This window comes from Lissotriton helveticus, chromosome 7 (assembly GCF_964261635.1).
Source record: "Lissotriton helveticus chromosome 7, aLisHel1.1, whole genome shotgun sequence".
Classification (NCBI taxonomy): Eukaryota; Metazoa; Chordata; class Amphibia; order Caudata; family Salamandridae; genus Lissotriton; species Lissotriton helveticus.
In genome coordinates this window covers 1,821,053,376-1,821,073,168 of record NC_136068.1, presented here as the reverse complement: position 1 = coordinate 1,821,073,168, position 19,793 = coordinate 1,821,053,376, and the positions used below count along the sequence as shown (strand labels likewise).

General features: G+C 43.6%; 1 protein-coding gene across 1 annotated transcript in view; it reads left to right on the top strand.

Moving 5' to 3' along the window:
- Positions 1 to 19,793, top strand: part of LOC144770809 (D(2)-like dopamine receptor) — a 160,269-nt gene that overhangs the window by 60,778 nt on the left and 79,698 nt on the right. The window lies entirely within an intron of this gene.

The window sequence follows — 19,793 nt, the reverse complement described above, 5'->3', positions numbered from 1 at the left end:
GCTCCTGGCTAGGGAGGTCCAAGATATATTAGAAAGAATGCCCACCCAGATGGCTTCACAGAAATCATGTGGTTCTAATCCACTGGTGGAACAAAGGGCTTTCCAGCGTTTGCAGTCACGCTGATTAAGTCGGCCTAAATACAGATTTATCAGCGGCCACTTCAGTGATTCATAGAAGTGGTAATAAGAATAACCACGTGGACAATACATAAGGGAACACTCTTAAACAAACCTTTACATAGAAGGACTGGCTGATTGGCGGGACCCTTTTGATTTCAAAATGTCCACACATGGTTAGGTGGGATAAGGAGTGATTTAACCCTTATGGATTCACGTGAATTTTTTAAATCAGGAATGTACTGCTGATTCGTCTGTACAATATGGAGAACAGCCTGTATAATTCACCTCACCTTTACAATATAGGTGAATCTCCTGTGTTGTTCCTAAAGAGGGGTAGATAATTCATTGTCCTGAAGAAGGTGGCTTCAATCTGCTTTTGTACCACCGAAACGCGTTGACGCTTGTTATTTTTGGGTTAAATTCGAGGGATAAGGTGTTGCTTGTACAAGATCAAATGATGTCAATACTGTAATTGATTCTTTCAAATTAACCATTGTAAATGATAAATACATATCTTAAATTGTATCTCCCTTTGATGTTTTTTAACACTGTGTGAAACTATCAGAGGTATTGTTATTATTGTTTTTAATGTGATTTTGTATATATACATATGAACTTTTTTTAATATAAAATTTCATTTGGAATTTGTATGCATTTGCTTTGGGTTTTCCCTTTCAAGACTGGTGGAGTGGTATGTTGTGAATGCTTTTGTATAAGTGCATTGAAAAACTGGATATTAGCTCTCCAAGAGTAGTTATCTTTTTAAACGGATTACAGAACCTTGACTCTTGGTGTAGAGGGGTCACTCTCATGTTTTCATACAAAGAGCTTGCACCAGTCGATAAGGCAAACCCTTTTCTCTTATATTGCTGGGTCCAGAGTTGAGAAGATTTTTGTGAGTTATATATTTTTTTAACAGTAAGCCAAAGAAGATTGGAAAAATGTGAAGAAACCGATTGCCACTCTGGTAGGTTGATCAGCAGGTGGGCTGCAGAATGTTGTAGCATCTGAAGGCAATGAAGGTAGTCAGGGAGGCTGAGACTCGGAGAGTGGGAATCTCTAGCCTTGCATTGACGAGAGCCTGTACTGCTGTTTTCTCTGAAGATGCAGGAGGAAAGGGAAAAAGTTTCCTACGGGTTTGAATATTGAAAAGCATCTTCTAACTACATGATTAAACTGTTTCATAAATACCAGGCTATGATCACAGATTAATCCCAGAGTTCTAGGGGTAGACAGAGGAGAGGGTATTGCCAAGATCCATTGGCCACAAGTTGGGTGACCACATGGATGTCTGTTTGCTGAATATCACGGTGTCCGTCTTATCTCCTAGACAGTTATAGCTCATCCATTCTGCTGCAGCCTTCATGCAGGCACACTACCTGTCCTGCGTCAAGGTGATATCAACAATGATCTGTATGTCGCCTTCATAAGATCTGAAAACAAAATGACAGATTCGAAAGTGGTGATGCACAGATATTAACCAGAGTGGGGCTGAGAGAAGATGGATCCTTAAGGCACAGATAATTTTGGAGCAAGGTGTAAGGTAATATGGCTCAGTATTTTGTTTAGAAAGGAGGCATACATTTTAGAAATCTTTTCTTAGTAGTATTCTGCAATGTTGTCTCACAGTTCTACAGAGGGGGTGATGGTACTATTGTTGGCACCCAGATTCAACAGATTTTTTTACTATTTAGAACATTTTCCCAAGGTGAATTTTTTGAAGATTTAATACAATTAACATAAAAGTCTTTGCGAATTTTGCAGAATAAAAAGCTTTCTTATATTTTGGGGTAGATTTATCATAGCGTTGTATTGCCCTTGTTGTCGTAAGAGGAAGGCAATACAAAAGTCAGATTTACCAAGCAACACAAGGCCACCTTGCATGGCCCTGCATTGCTTAGCAAATCTGGATTAACACAAGGCAGTGCAAGTTGCTGCCTTGAATTAATCTGCCCTGGGAAGGCCCTGGGTAGTGCTCCATGGTTAGAGCCTGGGTGTTCCCAGGCATTCACCCATAGATTTTGGTCCACAGATTGCTATCAAAATGCTACGCCTTCCCGGGTGGGGCACAACGAGGAGAAATAACTTTATTTCACCTCATTGTTTCCTCTTTCTAAGTGTGCTGCATTCTGGAGCACACATAGAAAGAGGAAAATGCCTCTCAAGATTGTTTTGTGTGGAATGATGTCCCTTCAGCACAAAAACAATCCTGCCTGCAACACAGGTACCCTTGCTCCATGGCACAAGGGTGCCTGCATTTGTGCCAGGCAGCAGATTGTGTGCCAACACAGACAGAGAGCAGGAATATATATATTCACTGAAAAAAACGTAGGTTTCAGACATGTTATAGTTAGGAATTAGCATTTAACAAACCTTAGAAATTCACAGAAAAAACATATGTTTCAGGAGTGGTATAGTTAGCCGACATTTCACTCGTACAAAACCATTGAAATTCCTCTGTTATAGTTAGTTGTACTAACTATAACAGTGAAGACATCACAACACTGATGACATCACTGATGACATCTCAAATAACATCACTGATGACATCACTGATGACATAATCCAATGAATGTGGTTTGGTTCGATATTTAAATAAGTATTATATAAATAGCAATCTGCATTTATTTATTTATTTGCAAGTTTGTACCGCGCTGGCTTCGACTCCCGAAGGAGTATCTCCGCGCCTTTGGCTTCTACCATAAGATTTAGAGGAAGGATTTTTAGCAGCTGTTGTAGTCTACTGTTGGAACAGAAAGGTCTTCAGCATATTTCTAAAAGGAAAGTGGTCTACACATAACCTGAGGGATATTGGGAGACTATTCCAGAGAGAAGGTCCGGCTATTGATAATGTTTTCGTTCCATGTCTGGCCTTCTTTGCTCTAGGTACACACAGAAGGCCTTGTTCACTTGATCTAAGTGTCCGTGAGGGTATGTAAGGGACAAATTTGGTAGTCAGGTATGCGGGACCCATTCCATTCAGGCTTTTATGTATGGTAAAGCATACCTTGAACTTGGCCCTCTGTTTGACAGATAACCAGTGTAATTTTGTCAACAGAGGTTTAGAAGGCGTGCGGGGAGGAGCGTTCAGAACCAGGCGAGCAGCCGTGTTCTGGACCACCTGAAGTCTATTCATAACTCCCTCATTGGCAGACAGGAGCAAGCCATTGCAATAGTCCAGTCGACTCAGGACAAGAGCCTGGACCAGCGTCCTCCTAGTGGCATCTGGTAATAAGGGGAAGATTTTACGCAGCATGCCAATCACATGAAAGCAGGCTCCCACCACCTGGTTGCCATGTTGTTTGAGAGTAAGCTCCTGATCTAATCGGACTCCCAGGTTCTTGACGATTTGTTTAGGCTTGGGCACAGGACCGAGATATTGTGGCCACCAGTCTGGGGTCCAGAGAAGTTTTGCCTCACCAAACAACATGACTTCTGTCTTCCCAACGTTGCATTGCAAGTAATTGGAAGACATCCAGCGTGCCACTGCTTTCATGCCCTGGGAGAAGGAGTTTCTGACCTCAGGTGTAAAGATCTTAAAGGGAAAGAGGAGTTGCGTATCATCCGCGTAAGATATTGGGATGAATCCATACCTTCTCATGATGTTAGCCAGGGGTGCCACATATATGTTGAAAAGCGTGGGGCTCAAACAAGAGCCCTGCGGCACCCCCTTGGAGATTTCAACTTCCTCTGACCTATACGCGGCCATAGCTACTTGCTGGGTGCGGTCAGTCAGAAAGCTCTTCAACCATGCCAGGGCTTCCTGCTTCAGACCGATGTTAGCTAGCCTGGTAGTCAAGATGGAATGAGAGACGGTGTCAAATGCCGCAGATAGATCCAACAGCACCAGGATAACGGAGTGACCCCCATCCTGGTACATGTGTAGATCGTCTGCGACTGACATCAAAGCGGTCTCAGTTCTGTGTCTGGGCCTGAAGCCTGATTGTGATTGGTCCAGCACTCCGGCAGATTCAATGTATTTAGACAGGTTATTATTTACATGTTTTTCAATAATTTTGCCTAAAAAAGGGAGCAGGGATATAGGTCTAAGGTTAGCTAGCTCCTCCCATGGAGTTGCAGTGTTTTTCCTGAGCGGTTTCACCAGAGCCTTTTTCCATCCTTTCGGAACCTGTCCTGTGCTCAGTGAGAGATTAATTAGTCTCTGGATAATAGGTCCCAGAACCATAGCTAATGTGGGCATAACACGTGCAGGGATAATATCCATCGGACAACCACTCTTTATCTGAGAGATGAGTCCTAATACTTCCTCAATCGAGACGGGGGGAAAGACAGAGAGGGAGTGCCTAATAGGAGTTTATGTTTCCGAGTTTATAATGAGGTCGTTATCAATAGTATTGTATTGATTCGAGTGCGTGGTTTTGCCATAAATTGCATCAATCTTTTGGTTAAAAAACTGGGAGGTGTTGTCACATAGTTGCTGTGAAGCCACTTCTGAGCTTTCACAAGCTGTGGGTTTAGTAAAGGTCTCTAGGATCTGGTATAGTATTTTAGGGTTATTACCAGCTGCCAGTAGTTGGGATGCAATATGGTTTTTTCTCGCCACACGGATAGCTTTGTGATATTCTGTCAAAGAGCTTTTATATAGTTGTTTGTCCCTGTCTTGGCGAGAGGCCCTCCATTTCTTCTCCAGTTTTCTGGTGGACTGCTTGAGCGATCTAAGATGCTCTGAAAACCAGATTTCTTGTTTGTGTGCAGGTCTAGGTTTAAAAGTTTTTAGCGGAAGGATCCCATCTATGGTTTTGAGTAACGCTTCTTCGTATTTATGTAGGGCATTATCAATGCTCTCACTGGCGTTCGGTGTTGGTGCTACAAATTTTTTGTTGAAGTCTTGTTGGGTCAGTTTGTGCCAAGGTCTTCTTTTATTTGCTAGGGCAGTGTGTCCAATATCATACGAGATGGGGGAGGGGGTGTAGAATTCAATTATAAGATGATCAGTCCATTCAACTTGGTAAGGGGATCTACACTCAACCTGCAGGGAGTTAGTTAAACCTAGGTCTATCGTATGTCCTGCCTGATGAGTGGGTTCGGTGTTAATCAGCCTTAGACCCAGTGTGCTAAGGTCTGCCAGTAATGTCTGCGCTTCATTATTGTTATCTAACTCACTGTGAATATTAAAGTCACCTAGTAGTAGAAAGTCAGAGTTATCATGTATATGGGGTGCCAGTGCTTCCATTAGTATAATAGATACATTTGAGCATGGCCCGGGGGGGCGGTATAACAATGCTCCCTTTCTACTATTTTTAGTTGAGGTATGAATTTTGAAGATCAGAAGCTCTAAGTCGGGGGTGCATATTTCATCCAACACAGTGACATTGATTTCCTGTTTGTGGACAATCGCTAGTCCACCGCCAACTTTAATAGGACGGTCCAGCCTAACAATTTTGTACCCTATGGGAATTCCCAGTGTTATGGCAGGGACAGAGTGAGGTTTGAGCCATGTTTCCGTCAGGAAGCATAGGTCTGGTTCTTCGGAAGTAATCAAGTCCCATACTTCTACGGTATGTTTCGGTAGGGATCTGATATTACATAGCAGATTTTTGGTTTTCAGAGGGATGTTATTGACCTCTTTTCCCATGGAATTGGGGCTATGGACCAGTATGTCATTGCCGGGGGAACGACGCTTAGGGATGGTGTGGAAAGTATTTCTAGCCACAACCTCCGCCTCCGCCTTGAAGACTAAGTGGATGTATAAGTGTTTGGATGGAGGATTTAGTAGCACTGTGATTGACTGACTAAGTGACTAATTTAAAGTGTTTCACTAAATATATGGGATAGTGATTAAACTGTGTGAATATCTGTATCACTGTATCTCTTGTTATGTAAACTACTACATACGTTGGTTACTAACTATGTGAAAGCCTATATTAGTATTAATTAGTTAAGTGAGTATTTGTATGGGATAGTGAATATGTGTGTGGTTGGGTGGGAAGTGTGTGACTGTCCAAAGATGTGTAAATAGTTGATCTAGTAGGTATATGAGGTTAAGACTACACATGGAAACAGTTGTTTGGGAGAGTGAATCTCTTTATGGGTGTGGTGATGAGTAAATATATTTCTCAATGATACATGTCCAACAATGTAGAAATTTAAAAAGCAGTGTATGTGATAGTTGTTTTATATAAATAAGTATAAGACCCAGCGATTGTAAGAGTGACTGTATCGAAAACTGTATACTTGTAATAGTGATTTTATAACACACTAAGTATGAGTTACTATCTATATGAATAAATAAATTGGTGTTTGTATAAGTGTGTAGCTTAGTAAATGTAAGTATGATCAATTGTTTGCATAAGTGAGTAGGATGACTGCATATGTGAATAGGATGTGTGCTGGTGTGTAATGTAGATGTAGGTGTATAAGTATATTTAATAGTGTTCTATTGATCTTTGTTAGCATGAATGAGTGAATCTATAGGTAAGTGTTTAGATGTGTGTGTAGATGTAGGAATCACTGAGTGGGTTTTTAGAAACTTGTATTGGTGTGTCAATGGTTTCAAATATGGTACTCCATATTTTATAATGAGTGTTGAAAGGTTGTACTAGTGTATGATGAGATGTATCAGATTGTCAGGTGGATGATGTCATCAGTGATGTATTTTGAGATGTCATCAGTGGTGTCACTGACCATGTCATGAATGATGTAATATGTGACATCATCAGCAGTGGATTGCGGGCGCGCAAGTTATAGTTAGTACAACTTACTATAACGGAGGAATTTCAATGGTTTTGTATGAGTGAAATGTCCAGCTAACTATAACACCCCCAAAACCTATGGTTTTTTCAGTGAATTTCTAAGGTTTTTTAAATGCTAATTCCTAACTATAACATGTCTGAAACCTGTTTTTTTTTCAGTGAATTTCAAACGTTTTGTAAATTACATTTTTAAGTGTATTAATTGTTATATTTATTTATTTTTATACTGATTTACTACATTTTTTTAAACTATTTATTTTTAGATATTTTATTTTTTAAATTACATTACATATTTTTAATATAAATTGAAAGAAAAGTTTTTAAAAATATTGAAATTCTAACATTGTTTTATTTTATTTTATATTTTTTTAATTTACTTATATATATATATTTTATATAGCAGGCAATGATATCCTATGGAAGGAAATTCAAGTTACTGGTAGGTACGGTTAGAATTACTTTTCAGGATCAGTACTGGTCTCAAAAATGCAGCACTGAGGTCTCTCCTGATAACAGGAGAGTAAATCAGAATTCGTAGTTTGGCTGATTTTAGGGGAATATTTGTAAGTTCCAAAACTGAAACCAAGTGAAACCAGTTAATGTTAGCCTATGGAAGGAAATTCAAGTTACTGGTAAGTACGGTTAGAATTACTTTTCAGGATCAGTACTGGGCTCAAAGATGCAGCACTGGGGTCTCTCCTGAGAACAGGTGAGTAAATCGGAGCAGAGAGATGTAGAAAGGGGCACGGCCTAGACCACCTCTCTGCAACGCAGAGGCGCTTACTGGAAGCACCTGGTGGGCTAGCTGGCCTCCAGGGTCCCTCAGGATTGAAGGGGAATTATTTCCCCAACTCAAAACGCGCCACAGGGCGTGTTTGCACACATCACCTCAGGCCCCGTCCCCTCCCTTCACCACTGTGTAAACGCGCCCTGTGGCCATTCTAAGTTGGGAGATTAAGTCCCCTTAAATCCTGAGGGTCCCTAGGGTCAAACTAGCCCACTAGGTATCTCCAATAAGCGCCACAGAGCTGCGCTGCAGAGAGGTGTAAAAAGGGGCGTGGCCTCTGAACACCTGTCTGCAACGCAACTCCCTGGTGCATACTGAAGATACCTGTTGGGCTATTTGGCCCTCAGGGACCCTCAGTATTGAAAGAGAATGAATTCCTAATCTTAAAACGCGTCACAGGGCGCGTTTGCACAGTGGTGAAGGAAGGAGGCGTGGCCTGAGGTGACATGTTTGCAAACACGCCCTGTGGCACGGTTTAAGTTAGAGAATTAATTCCTCCTCAATCCTGTGGGTCCCTGGGGGGCAACTAGCCCACCAGGTACCTCTAGTATGCACCCAGGGGCTGCATTGCAGAGAGGTGTTCAGAGGCCACGCCCCTTTTTACAAAACTCTGCACTGCAGCTCCGTGGGGCTTATTGGAGGTACCTGGTGGGCTAGTTGGCCCCCAGGGACCCTCAGGATTGACAAGGAATTAAGTCCCCAACTTAAACCGCCCGGCAGGGTATGTTTGCACACATGTGAACTTAGGCCCCGCCCCCTCCCTTCATGGCGCGTCTTGAGTTGGGGGATTAACTCCCCTTGAATACTGAAGGTCCCTGGGGTGCAACTAGCCCACCAGCTACCTCCAGTAAGCGCCACAGAGCTGCGTTGCAGAGAGGTGTAAAATGAGGCGTGGCCTCAGAACACCTCTCTGCAACACAGCCCCCTGGCGCATCCTGGAGGTTCCTGTTGGGGTACTTGGCCCCCAGAGACCCCCAGTATTCAAAGGGAATATGGTCACCATCTGCAAACGCGCCAAGGGGCGCGTTTGCAGAGTGATGAAAGGAGGGGTCGTTGCCTCGGGCGCGATGCTGGTCTTTTTTTTTTAAGAAGGGAGGCTGTGTAGCCCCCCTTCTTATTCTATTTTTTGGGCCCTGGGGACCCCATCTCCAGGGCCTGTCCCCTAATTTTTTTTTAATGTTTAAAAAACGTGGAAGGGGTGTTAAAATGAAGTCTGCAGTCAAATAAGCTTAAAAACGTAGTTTTATTGGAGCAGTATGAACATACAACCCACGCGGACCTGGATCCAGCTCCAACTGCCAAGTGAGGTTCCACACAGAACTTAGATATGAGAATGTAGAACAAAGACTACATCATAGAAATGACATAGTAAGAACTCTTAAAAAGACATAACCATAACACATCTCCCTTACCATGAAAATTTTTCATGCAACATAAAAGAAGAAATAAAATTCACATTTTAATGATGACAATACTAAACTAACTAGATAGTTAATAAGAACAAATACAATGATATGTAATTATCAACGAGAATGCATTACATAATCTTTGTGCCAAACTGGTCTTGTTCTAAATCTGCTAAGATCTTTGTTTGGTGTGTTGTCAAAATGATCATATCCAACACGATGAGAAAGTAGTGAATGATGGTTATCAGCTTTCACTAAGCAAGACATATTCCAAACGTCTCCAGAATCTAACACAACAACATTTTTCTTGACATCAGATATTACAAAAGGACCCATAAATTTTGAATGTCCTTTTTTCACAATGCCAGGTTTTCTCACAAGAACAGTATCGCCAATATTCCACAAAGTTAGCTTTGTGCAGTGTCGATTATCAAAATTAATTTTGTATTTGTTTTGGTAAATCTTTCTTCGTACAGTCATGTCAGATATATAAGGTTGATCACTGATAGAATGATCTAATCCTAACCACACAGGATTCAACTTACAACGTGGTTTCCTACCTCTGAGCCCAGTAAAAGGAGAAACAGTTGTGACACTATTAGGTGTTACTCTATGTGCCCACCAAGTTTCTCTTAAAGCCACTTTCAAAGATATTCTATTTTGAATAGCACGTTGAGCACAATTCTTAACAATTTTGTTCATGCTCTCTGCCAATCCATTAGCTTGTGGTGAATAAAGAGCAGTTTTAAAATAGACAATTGCCAGACTAGAAAGAAACTGTTCCATTTCTGAAGACACAAATTGTGTACCATTATCGGTAATGAGAGTCTTAGGAATTCCCTCTCTGGAGAATTCATCCTTAAGAAAGTCCATTACAGTTTGAGTGTTAACTGTTGGAACATACTTAGTCACAACCCATTTGGAAGTATAATCCACAAGTAGGATCACAAAACGTTCACTTTGGTTCAATAACTCAAATGGACCAGCAATATCCAATCCCAATTTCGTCCATGATTCTATAGGTATCTCAACAGGTGAGATTGCTGCTGAGAAGGTTTTCTTGGATTTATTGTTGTTGGTACACTGCCAACAATCCATCACAACACTTTCTACCTCATGGTCCATGCCAGGTCCCCAGTACCACTGATGAAGTCTAGCTTTTGTTTTGTTACGGCCTAAATTACCCTTATGTGCTAGATTAAGTATTTTGGATCTTAAATTAAAAGGAGGGATCTGATGTTTTCCTCTTAAAATCTTTTCATCCAAAATACTTAACTCCTCTCTTACACAAAAATAATCCATCATGGAGGAAGACAACAATTTTTTGTCTGGCCAGCCTTTCACAATGAGATCTTTCAAAATTTTCAAATCAGGACCATTCACACAGGAATCATCCCATTCCTTATTTCCTAAAGCTGATTCACAAATCCAATTGATACTTGGAAAATCCACATTGGCTACGTCAGAATGAATGGGTAATCTTGACATGCAATCTGCCATGCAATTTTCTGAACCTTGCACAAATTCAACAACAAAATTATAATCTGACAATCCATCTACCCAACGAGAAATTCTAGGAGAAAGATTGTCTAACTCCCTAGAAGTGAAAATTCTTGAAAGTGGTTTAGGATCAGACCTTACATTGAAAGGTATGCCCCATAAAGAAAATTTTAAATGGAGAATTCCCCAAAATACTGCCAGCGTCTCGCTTTCAATTATGGAGTACCTTTCTTCCGCTCCTCTCAATGCACGTGAAGCAAAAGCAATCACTTTTAATTCACCCCTAACAATTTGGGAAAGGACAGCACCTAATCCGCATAGACTTGCATCTGTAGACAAAATTGTTTTTTTATTCACATCAAAATTTCCTAAAGTCGGTAGTTTTGCAATACTTTTCCTCACAGTACTGAACACCACGTCACACTCATCTGATCATTCAAACTGAGAACCTTTCTTTAAAAGAGATCTCAATGGTTGAGAGATAGAAGCAGAATTTTGTATAAATTTTGAACAAAATTCAGTGAGTCCAAGAAATTAACGTACTTGATCCTTATTAATGGGTTTAGGTGCCTCCATTATACTTTTAGCTAACTCCAGTTTAGGACTAACACCCTCACCTGAAATTGTATGTCCAAGATATGTTACTGAAGTAACTCTAAATTTACATTTCTCCTTTTTAATCACCAATCTTGCACTCTTTAATCTTTCCAAAGCATGACACAAAATACCATCATGTTCTTTAAAATCTTTTCCATAAACTAAAATATCATCTTGGAAAAATAGAACTTTGTCTAAACCATGTAACACTTGCTTCATTATCCTTTGGAAACATGCTGCAGTGGAGGCAAGTCCAAAAGGCATCCTCACAAACTGAAAAGCTCCAATGGGTGTGACAAATGAAGTTAAATGCTTAGACTCTGGCTGTAACTTAACCTGGTGGTAGGCGGAAAACAAATTCATAACACTAAAAAATGTTGTGTCTTTAATGAGGGAAAGTGTTTGATTGATGTTCGGTAAGGGTTGTCTATCCACCCAAATGAATTTGTTTAATCCGCTCAAATCCACAACAAACGTATCTCTTTGCCACCATCCTTAGGTGCTAAAACCACCGGAGCCAACCATTCAGAGGTCTCAATCTCTTCAATTACTCCCTTGTCTTTGAGTTTCTCGATCTCATGTTTTAATGGCTTCATCATCATGTTTGGGACCTTCCTCACCTTAGCTACAAAAGGTACCGCTCCATGTTTTTAAATGATTTTATGTTCAAAATTCCTTAAAAGACCAAGATTGGTGCTAAAAACTTTTGGGAATTTTGTGGAAATGTCTAGAGGAAATTCTTCCTTAGTCAACAACAGAACTTTTTGTGATCTATTTGGATTAAGCGTTATTCCCATATCCCTCTGATGTCTCCAACCAAGAAGAGTATCTCCCCTCTAAGCTATATAAACTTTACCAACAATCTCTCGATCAGAAAATTGAAATTTCTTAACACAATAATCTAGGACATACATTTTTACACCACCATAACCTACCGAATTAATGTCTGAAGGTAATAATTCAACATTCTCACATCCAAATGTGGTTTCCCAATTCTTATCACCAATCATTGTGTATGGTGATCCAGATTCTGTTAGAACTAATATTTTTTTCCTCCCACTAAGATCTCACACTCAGGCATATCAATGGGATCTTCAACCACACTCCCATCCTCACGTATACTGGATACTACACTCATTTCATCAACTATTTGATTCACATTATGTTGTTTGAATCCTCAACACACTCGAGCATAGTGACCTTTCTTGCCACAATTCTTACAAAATGCAAATCTCGCAAAACACCCAGGACTATTTGTCTAGTGACCTTCACTTCCACATCTGAAACATTTGGGATTCACAGGTTTGCTATCAGTGGAATTGTATATTTTTTTCCAATTTTTTTTCATACCGAGCACATCAATGTTACGGGTCCGAGGCCAACAACACAGCGCTCTCCTCCAAGCACCATCCACATAAGAATCTCACAAGGTACTTGCCGAGACGATGTCTTCACCCCTTCGAGTCATCAGAGTGAAGATATCACTGCTAATTTGAAATCAAGGATGACCGGTAAGACAGTATCACAGGCTCACGCATAGGTACGTTTCAGTATGCAAATATTGTGTAGGGTTGTTTCCTCTTTGTTTTTTACCTCGTCGCCAATGTTAAAATGAAGTCTGCAGTGGCCCTCCTCCCGAGCCACTTAAGGCCCCGGGGGTACCCCATCCCCCGGGGACGGCTTTCTATTAAAAAAATATATATACATTTTGGGATTGGGACCATGTGGCCCCCCTCCCGGTCCACTTGTAGCCCCGGGGACCCCATCCCCCAGGGGCTGGCCCTCTTCGTTGGGGACCGTGGGGGGATCCCCCACGGTCCCAGCCGGCTCCCCGCCTCCTGCGGGAGCCAGCATTGCTTTTCCACATGGGGAGCAGCTAACATGCTGCTCCCCATGTGGAAAAGCAATCTGCTTTGCTTCAATGAAGCAAAGCAGTTTGCAATGACAGGGTGGGAGCCGCGAGGCTCCCTCCCTGTCATTGCAAACAGCAGTGCCCTGGGGGTGGGCACCCCGGGACACTGCAGGAGCCGGCCCTGGGCAGTCCCCAGGGCCATCAAAGGCTCCAGGGGCGGGGCCCTCTTCACATTTTCAAAGCCCCGGCTGGTGGCGGTCCCCGGGGTTGGGGGGTCTGTCACGGACCCCCAAATTTAAATATTTAGAGCCCCGGGGAGGTGGCGGTCCCAGGGGCATGTGGTGGAGGCTTGAGGCTCCCCACACAGGGTATATATTTTGATTTTGAATTTGATTTTCTCAGGAACTACTGAACAGATGTACGCCATTTAACCAAAAGGCACGACTCTGAACCAAGGTCTACCTTTCTGCCAAATTTGGTGTAATTCCGTTCAGCAGTTCGGGCTGTAGCTGCAATTAAAGGTCCCAATGGAAAATTGCATGGGAAAAACACGTTTTGGGACCCCCCTTTTTTCTCAGCCCCCCTTGACAAATCACCCTGAGACTTTCAGGGTAGGAGCGGACCGGAGCTGGCCATAAGTTTTTTAAATTTCGCGAAGATTCGTCAACCGGCGCCAAAGTTATTGCAAATAGAATGTTGTGGATTTCCTATGGAAAATAGGTCCTAACTATAACTACCTACTGGCGACCACCAGTAGGTAATATATATATATATATATATACATATATATATATATGTCTGAAAGGGTATCTCAATCGATGTAGTTAGAGACAACACAAAAGACTCGCACTCCAGCGTCAGTGTGAAGATTTGTTTATTGGCGACGCGTTTCGACCAGGCGGTCTTCTTCGTTAGCCATATATATATATATATATATATGTATATATATAGGTAAATATGATGCATTCTGGCCATCTCCTTTTCACGCAGCACAGCGCAGAAAGTTGGGTTGCTGCGTTGTGCAAGATTGATAGATGTGTTCCACAGTTTTTGATTTGAGATCATATTTTGATCCCCAGTTTCTTTCTAAATGCTTACATTTAAGTTTTGTGTTATGGGGATCATTCCTCTACGCACCCGGAACTACAACGCAGGAGCACCCGTCCTGTCGGCTTCTCTCCCGTGATTCGGGACACCCGCTGTCGAGCTAGAATATACTCTACAGCCGTGTGATTTTCTGTCTTATTTACCTAGTAAACTTTACTCAAGAAATCAACCGAAACATCTACTTCCATCTGATTGGCATATCAGATGTGAATAAGATTCTATTGAACTATACAACAGTACGATTGAAGATTTCTTCACCTGGTCTCGAGCGGGGCCGGGTTGGAATTATCACCGGCTAAGCGACCTGTGGCATTTCACCTCTCTACTACAGCCCTGAGGAGTCAAAGTATTGTACCACTTTACGACGAAACACGTGTCGGCTGGCGATCCACAACAATAAAAGAGGAATCATACTACTCTTCGTTTTCTTTCTTCTACAGAAAGGGATTACTGAACTTTTACATGCCCATTGAGGCATCTGATTGTACTGTATTCATTGGTGTGCATCAGGTCTTGTTGGTACTCGTTTGGTGTGTGTTGCACACACACTGTTTAAGGGGTTTAGGGTCTTTTTTCCCCTTACCTGTCTGCACCCTTGTATTTTATTTGCCTTACTTAATACTATCGTGAACAGTGCGCCTAGCATTTCCCTCGTTTATAAAAACCCTGGTCTCAATTGTCATTCCTCTACCATTGTCCAGGAGGTTTGCTCTGAAGAGAGTGTGGAGTCTGAAGCAGGGCAATAGTACCTGCATCTGACTTGATCCAGGTGTTAACGCCCAGATTTTCTAAGCCTTTGCATTGTCCGTGCGTCACGGAATGCAATGCAGAGACTAAAATACGATTTACAAAGCCATGCGAGAGGCGATTTTTGACGCTGGCGTGACTTTGTAAAGAAATGCAACGCAATGCAGTGCCTTGAACTGCATTGCGTTACATTTAGCAGTTTTAGGTGTTCCATGGGAGGAGCATGGGCGTTCCTGTGTATCCACTCATGGAATTTGATGCAATCCTAGATTTGCTGAAATCAGTAAAGATGGGATTGCGCCAAATGGTCCGCCACCACAGCCACAGCATAACAAAGAGAAATGTGTTTGTTTTTCCTCTTTATATGCGTGACACAACCTGCATCACATATTGAAAGAGGAAATTCCCTCTTAGGATTGTTTTTATGCAGGAAGGTACTCCTTCATGCACAAAAGCAATCCTGCCTGTAACGAGGCACCCTTGCAGCTTGGGGCCTGGCAGTATCAAGTGTGCCAGTGCAGGTAGAGAGCTGAACACTGTCACATTTTAGTAGATATGGTGCTGGTCAGGTCACTTCTGTTCACACAACGCAGCGCTGCAACGTTGCTTACTGTCCTGCATTGTGTGAACTTTTAGTAAATATGCTCCTAAGTTTGGAGGCAGCAATAGATGTGTCACTGGGGGAGGATAGGTGGGTATTCATTAGTGTTAAGGAGTAAACTGCTGGTGCTAGAGATGTTGCACAAGTTGTGTAAGGAATGTGTAGGTTTTTTTGAGGAAAAGCATTTAGGATGGGAAAATGTGAATAGAATTGCAAAATTATGTGTCCATAAGAGAGGAAGAGCTTTCTGAACTGAAATGGATTGTAAATTAGAGAAAACCGTATAAAGCAGGTGCCAAGTTTTGTGTCTAGAAGGATGACTTAAAAGAGAAAGACCTAAGGAAGCAAAGATGTCTATTAAGTTGATGGATTCAGCATTCTTCTGTCTTCAAGATGAATATAAAGGTTGCCCATTAAAAGAATAGGAGTGAGCACTGAGGACTGAGGTGCATTGTTGAGTAAGAGTGCAGCACAAAAACAATCCTGGGAGGCTTTTTCCTCCTCAAAATGCAGCACACATAGAGGAAAAAACTAGGAGAAATGAAGATATTCCTCCTTATTGCACCGCCCCTGGGGAGGAGTAAGGTTCTGGCACATGCCCTGGTTTACATGGTTTTGTAAAATCAGGACAGCGTCAAAATCCATGGGTGTTGTGTGGTAACACCCACAACAATGCCCATGGAGCGCCTCCCTACTTAGAAAGAGGAAAAAACTAGGAGAAATAAAAATATTCCTCCTTGTTGCACCTGTGAGAAGTTGGCCTGATATGCAGTGCTCACTATTCTAGTGATCACTATGTATCAGTCCAAACAACCCTTATTGATGATTGGTTGTAAGTCAACCTTATAGACCAGCTATCCTAGTAGCATGGATACGAGCAGTCTAAGGCTAAGACTCTAGAGGGCGTGTTAAGCCAGCTGTTTTACCATCACATTACCCCTTGAACACCAAGTGAAAGGACACCACACAAGTTGTTATGAAAATAAACAGATATTTATTTATAACAAGTCTACCCTGAACTCTTTATGAGTCAGGGAGCTAAGCACAATACAAAACTCTTGAGAAAATACTTTAAGTCGCACAATTTACACAAATGCCCTAGGGGCACGAAAAACCATATACACAGTAAGTGGAATGCGAACTTGCTAGCAGGTAAGTAATACGTTTCTAGACTTAGGAATCGCTAGGCCTACAATTCTAAACACTGGGATTAGATGCAGGAGGCCTGTGGACGTCGTGTGCAGAGTGGGAACTCTCACGCGTAAGGCGGGAAAAAGTCTATGGAGGCTAGCAGTTGCAAAGTTACTGTTCTCGGGCGAACCCGACTAGGTGGATCAAAAACGGGAGTGGATCCGAACACTTAGGGTGTTGGACTATGCTGGAGCACCGGAGTACTCAGGTTACCTAGCCCCGGGGGCTGCGGCTGCATAGGGTTGAAGTTGCGTCGGAAACCCTCGTTGAAGATCCAGGAGCCTGAAGAAAGAGTTGCTGGCAGGCGGCCAGTGAAGAAAGTTCGGAGTGATCCAAGCCTGGATCAGGGAAGAAGAAACCTGTAAGCAGAGGGGACCAAGTTCTGAATCACTAGCCAGTGATTTGAGTGGGCACCAGGATGGCACCGGACGAAGTCACCTCAGCCAGGTGAGTGGGCGCTGCTGGGCTCTGCAGTCTCTCGGACCAGGAGGCGTTGTCGGCGACCAGGATGGAGGTGCGAGCTGTCCCACGAAGGTACTTGCTGTCGACGTCGCTGGACCCAGGATTGGGCAACAAGTCTTGGCAAATGCAAGGCCCACGCGGTGGACCTAAAATGGCGTCTTGAGTGGACCAGGAGGGTCCAGGGTGCTCCTCTTTTGGAGGGGAGCAAGGGCTAGTCTGGAGCAACCAGACCAGCAGTAGTTGTCGTCGTGGAGCGTCGTGAGAGGGCCACTAGCCAACGGGCAAGCGACCTGGACAACGCGGTGAGCAGCAAAAAGCAGAAGGGCCCCACGCAGATCTCGTGGATGCAGGGGGGCTGAACTTCAGTGCTGGAGCTGCTCAGGGTCGGGGCTTCTCTTACCCCAAAGCACTCGGTCGAGGGTCACTCGGGAGTCGTGCTGGACAAGCGTCGTGCAGTTCTGAAGATGGCCGGTCCCACGAGGTCTCGTCGCACCCACGGATCACAGCTGGGCTGATGATGTAGGTTGAGGTCAGAGGTGCCAGGGAAGCCGGTTCTCGTCGTGCTGGAGCAGTCTTGATCCGAAGGAGAGACTGGCAACAAACCGCGATGCTTGGTTGGTGCCTGCTGCTGCAGGGTGACTACTCCTTAGTCACAAGGGAGAATCTTGGGAAGAAGTCTTGAGTTCCTTTCGTGGAAAGTAGTTTCAGGATTCAAAGATGATCTGATTTGGAAGGGGGCCAGTTCCTACCTTTATCCTGCAAAAAGGGGCTGGCACGCGACTAAGTCCTGCCCTATGGGTGGGACCAGGAGGGGGGTGGTTACACCCCTCTCCTTTGGCGGGCTTTCTCCAGCCCAGGGTCTGGTGTGCCCTGGAACTGGTTCAAGCCGGCCTATGCACAGTGAGCACCGGGGTGCCACTTGCAGTCACCTTCCTCTGAAGCCCTGCCTACCTAGAATACACAAAACCCTGTCTGGGACGGTGCTGGCACCGCCCCTGGCAGGAAACCCTTTGTCCTTGCCTCCTGCTCTGGGAGGACTCCCAGCAGCAGGAGGGCAGACTTGTGTCTCGGTGGCAGCATCCATTTTGTGGAGCTAAGGCTCTGTTTGACTTTAACCGGGGTTATAGGTTACATACATGTCGTGTCCCTCTAGAAGGGTGGAATGCTAACCCCGTCGCCAGAATTGGCGAGGGGTTAGTATTCCAATTCGTATGACACCTTACTCGACATGTTTTGATAAAGCGATACCAGAGTTGGCATATAACCGCGAGGATTATAATGCACTTAAGAGTATATGGTATGCGATATCATGGAAACGGCTAAGGGATAGATCCCGAAAGCCGCAGACAGGCTCAGCTCATGCCAGAGCACCATCTCACACGATTCCAAGCACTCTGCCTTCAGGATTGTTAAGGCCTGCCATAGGAGTGACTGATAGGAGATCTGTGTGCCCATTTAGGTTTAGATATAGGAATACTATATCTATAGCAAAGGGTGATTACACCACCTTGCCCCAGCTGTCGTGCAGCTAGTTGTGTCAGATTAGTTAGTCAGTCCAGGGGTGGCATAATACATGCTGCAGCCCCTGGGAGACTTCTGGGTGCACCTCAGCCCTGGGTACAGGGACTTGAGAGGGCCCAGTGCCAATTCAGTACCTGGGTACAATTTGGATTAGAGACAACAGCTAGGCTGTGAGTCTGATTAGCAGGCCCACAGCCAGGGAAAGTCGTAAACCAGTGAAGCAAAAAGCAAAAATCTGGGTGATCATAGGATTGCAGACCCTACTCTCCTACATGACCCCCCCCCCAAACTTTGGGACAATAAACTAACCTTGACCAGGTGAGTCTTCTTGCTCTAAGTGAAAATACCTGGAGAGCCCATCAGCATTGCCATGATCAGTACCAGGTCTGTGCTCCACTGTAAAATCCATCCCCTGTAGGGAAATGGACCACTTAAGTAGTTTGGGGTTTTCACCCTTCATCTGACTTAGACATAAGAGGGGCTTGTGGTCGGTCTGAACTGTGAAGTGAGTTCCAAACAAGTAGGACCTCAGCTTCTTCAGGGCCCAAACCACAGCAAAGGCCTCCCTCTCAATAGCTGACCAATTTTTCTCTCTGGGGGTCAGCCTCCTGCTAATGAAAGCAATTGGCTGGTCGTTGCCATCAAAATTCAGCTGAGATAGAACAGCTCCCACACCCAACTCAGAAGCATCTGTTTGGACAATGAATGGTTTGGAGAAGTCTGGACTCTTTAGGATAGGTGCTGTGCACATGGCCTGCTTTAGGTCATCGAATGCTTTCTGACAGCTTTCTGTCCACTGAACTTTCTTTGGCATCTTCTTACTTGTCAGGTCATTAAGGGGGGTCACTACGGACCCATAATTTCTGACAAATTTCCTATAGTACCCAGTCAGGCCCAAGAAAGCTCGAACCTGAGTCTGAGTGATTGGAGGAGCCCAGTCCTTGATGGCCTGTATCTTACTCTCCAATGGCTGAACCTGGCCTCCACCTACAAGGTGGCCCAGGTATACAACCTGTGTCTGCCCTATCTGGCACTTAGTGGCCTTGATAGTGAGGCCTGCCTTTTTCAGGGCCTCTAACACTTTCCTCAGGTGGACCAGGTGATCCTCCCAGGTGGAGCTAAAGACAGCAAAATCGTCCAGATATGCTGCACAGAAGTCATCCATCCCAGTGAGAACATGATTCACCAG